At 46.5% G+C, this 3,678-nt stretch overlaps 1 pseudogene; it reads right to left on the reverse strand.

The window, feature by feature from the left end:
- Positions 1-1,016: 1,016 nt before the first annotated feature.
- Positions 1,017-2,884, reverse strand: LOC100978151 (tRNA (guanine-N(7)-)-methyltransferase-like; annotated as a pseudogene).
- Between the last annotated feature and the right edge of the window lie 794 nt (positions 2,885-3,678).

Consider the following 3,678-nt stretch of genomic DNA (forward strand, 5'->3'; position numbering starts at 1 on the left):
GTATCATTGTCACCAAAATTCATTGTTCGAGTGCTGACTGAAGAGTCAACACAAGAAAATGGCTTCTAAAAGTAGGACACATTTTTGTTGAAGGGAATAATGTTAGGTTGAGCCACATGAAATGGCCATTTTGAAGGCCAAAATCCATCAAATGTTGGCAATTTCAAATGATTCAGCCTAACATTTTGTCCATTAGGAAGACAAACATTGGAACAAGTGGCTACAGGGATGCTGTGGGGGCTTTTATTTGTGAGTATATTTGATAAGAGTCTATAGAATTATTTGTCCTGGGTGATTTAGTTATTGAGTTTCCTGAAAGCATGGGGTGGGTGAGATAATCTGTCAGGATCAATTTACCTGTCTCCTTGAAGAGAACAAGCTCTGTTCTTCTAGGATGCTAATGGAAACTGTGGGTAGAATCTGGGCCTTTATGGAAAAAGAATCCATTACTATTTTCCTTCTCTGCTGTTTGTTGAGAGGGCATTTCATTGGATCAGGGTTTCTCAATCCTGGTGCTAATGACATGGGGGCTGGATAACTCTTTGTTCGTGGGCTGTCATGTGCATTATAGGATGTTCAACAGCATCCTTGACCTTTACCCACTGGATGCCAGTAGCACTCTTTTACTGTATTGTAAAACCCAAAAATGTCTCCAAAAATTGCCGGATGTCCCCTGGGGTGCAAAATAGACCCCAGTTGAGAACCGCTGCTCTAGGTAGCAGTCCTGAACATGAGAATTTGTCTAATCAGTTTTGGAAAAAATGTAAGACCTGATACTCCACCTGCCCTATCTCCATTTCCTGCTCTGGCATCTGCCCCTTGGCTACTCTTGGGCGTTTTTATTGAGACAACATGCTTATAGATTCCAAAATACTTGGAGGTTCTCTCAGCCTCTTTAAGGAATGCTTGCTTAAGCTTTTTGGAAAACTTAAATTTCCAGTGATGAATCTGGTGACCATCATTGTTGTCATTGTCATCTATTAGATATAGCATTCTGAGGTTCTGGGACAAGGCATTATTGCTTGTTCCTACTTGTCATCTGTGTGGTGTGAACCTGCTCAATCAAGTCACTACTGTACCATTTAGTGGTGGAGCATCTCCTTTAGCTGAACTCATAAAGGCCCCATGCACATGCATATAATTGGGAGGGAATCTGCTTGTATGTTGCATATAAGTACACAGATCCTGTGGTGTTCTTGGACAATTTAAATGTTTAGTTTCTATCTTGGAAGTTTAAACTTTTCTGAGTGTTCCCTCTCACTCACTGGCCCAAGTGGACTTAGGTTATGCAGACAGTGAAATGACTCTATTGCTGAGCCCTGGGAGGGGGAGGGTCATGTGCTCCCAAGTAATTGAAAGCTTTTTTTTTTTTTTTTTTTTTTTTTTAAGCCTAGCAAGCAGTTTAGATGGACAACATTCCTCATTCCAGCTGAGGAGAGATCTCCCAAGGAGAAGGGGGTGCTAAGGGAGAGCAAGACCCCACAGCCTTCCAAAGATCCCCTATGGTCCGAAGTCCTTTGACCACCTCAGTCAGCTGCTTTGTTTTCTGTTGGGAGTGGAGGGACAAGGTGAGAGGAGCCAGGGGTAGTCATCAACACCAGCCGGTTCTGCCCTGGGCAGCTCCCCACCTTCTTTGAGAGTACTGTGTCTCAGCTCCAGCAGTCTCAACTGGGAAGACCCAGGGATCCTGCTCTTCTCTCTAGTCCCTGGAAGACAAGGTCCAGCTAAGGTAGAGTAAGCAGTCAGTGACCAGGCAGGCTGGTTTGGGGGGTCACTGCCTGGAGGACGGGATCTTGTATTCCTCGAAAGATGGCTGGGAAATTCTTCCCTCCATTACGTAGGACTTTCTTCCCCTCCTCAGTTGAGGTACCTAGATGTCCCACAATGGAGTCTTCACTCAGGTCCTCCACAGGCATACGCTCAAACAGCGGGTGCTCTTCAAAATGAGTGCACATCCAGTCGTGTAGCTCCAGCACATGGGTTATGGTATATACCAACCCCCCAACTCTCAGCACGTAGGCATATTTTGCTAGCAGAGTGGGACTGATGATTTGCCGCTTGTGCTTTATCTGCTTGAAATGTGGGTCGGGGAAGAGGAAGAACATCTTTGTCAGCTGGCCTTGTAGAAGTTAGGAAGGTGCTTCATGGCATTGCTACAGAGACAGGCAATGTTCTGGAAGCCACCTCCAGGAGCTGCGCGTAGGGCCCACATCCGGTCTTGTACATAGTCTGAGACCTTCACCTGGATCTCCAGACCCAGAATCAGTGTGTCTGGGAACAGTGGTGATAGTTCCACTAACAGGCCACCATAGCCACAGCCTATGTCTGCAGACTCCGCTTGGGCCTGAGCTCTCTTTTCTTTCTTATCCTTTGGGTCATCGTGGCTCTGATTTTGAGTGAGTGGAGCGAAGAACTCTGGGTATAGCTCAGACCAGTCCATTTCCTCTGGCTTCACAGGATAGCGCAGCGTGTGGTCTGCCATGGGGTTGGATTGAGCACATTGCCGGTAGTAGCGCTTCTGGGGCTGCGGGGCCTCTGCTTCGGCCACGTTCCAAGTCTCAGCTGCCATGATCCCGGTCCCGGGTTTCTCTACCTGAAAGCCTCTTTTATTGTCCCTCTCAGCTGGAGATCCTCATTCGCCTTCCAGGTTCAGGAGAAGATGCCCTCAGAGTAGCTGAGGGACTGTGTAGCTTAGAGTTGAAGGGATATCTAGACCTCTTGGGACATCTGCCTGTGTATACTGGGTCCTCAGAGAGGTCCGTGGGTCAAGTAAGGTGGTGACCCTGTGGTGACTGCTGCTACCATGAATAGAAGAAAGTGCAGCTTCTCTTCCTGTTTCTTAGGGGCACCCCATATACTGAGGGCAGGGAGGGAAAGTGTTGCTTGTACAAAACCAGCACAGAAGGTGAGCAGGGACCGTGAAAAGTGTTATTTTTTCTGTGCTGCTGAATAAAAGCAATTTCCATGCCCTGTGCTAAAGCGTAGACGTGTTGACAGCTGAGAATATATGTGTGAATACTTTGGAGGCAGAACACCATATCTGAAGGGTCAAACCTTCTTTTAGAGGTCATTTATGTAGCAATCTTGAATGTGGCCCTCCCACACTGCTTCACCTCTTACATTAAAGCTTCCCAGCCCTGGCTGCACATTTGAATCGCCTGGAGAGCTGGTAAATAATTTAGATGCCTGGTTCCTATCTCACAGTAGTTAAATCTGAATCTCTGGTGATGGACCAGCTTGGGTATTCGTAATTTTAAAGGTCCTCAGCTGATTTTGATGTGCAGCCAGGGTTAAGACCCTTGAGCTTTTCTTTCAAACCATCTCCACAGGATTTCTTTATTTTTCTTGGTCAGTGGTTCTTACACTTGAGCGTGTGTCAGAATCCCCTGGGTTTCTTCAGTTGCTGGGCCCCATCATCACGGTTTCTTCAGTTGCTGGGCCCCATCCTCACAGTTTCTTATTTAGTAGGTCTGGGGTGAGGCCAGATAATTTACATCTCTAACAAGCTCCCAGGTGACACTGATGCTGCTGTTCCTGGGACCGCACTTTGAGAACCACTGCTCTATGGTTACATCAACTCTCGATGGCTTCTTGCATTAAGAATTTTTCTGACCTTGTCCTGGCTTTTGGTCACTACTACATTTTTCTCTAGTTTCTTGTTCTTTTGCAACGTTAATC

The sequence above is a fragment of the Pan paniscus genome, chromosome X, assembly GCF_029289425.2.
Source record: "Pan paniscus chromosome X, NHGRI_mPanPan1-v2.0_pri, whole genome shotgun sequence".
Lineage (NCBI taxonomy): Eukaryota > Metazoa > Chordata > Mammalia > Primates > Hominidae > Pan > Pan paniscus.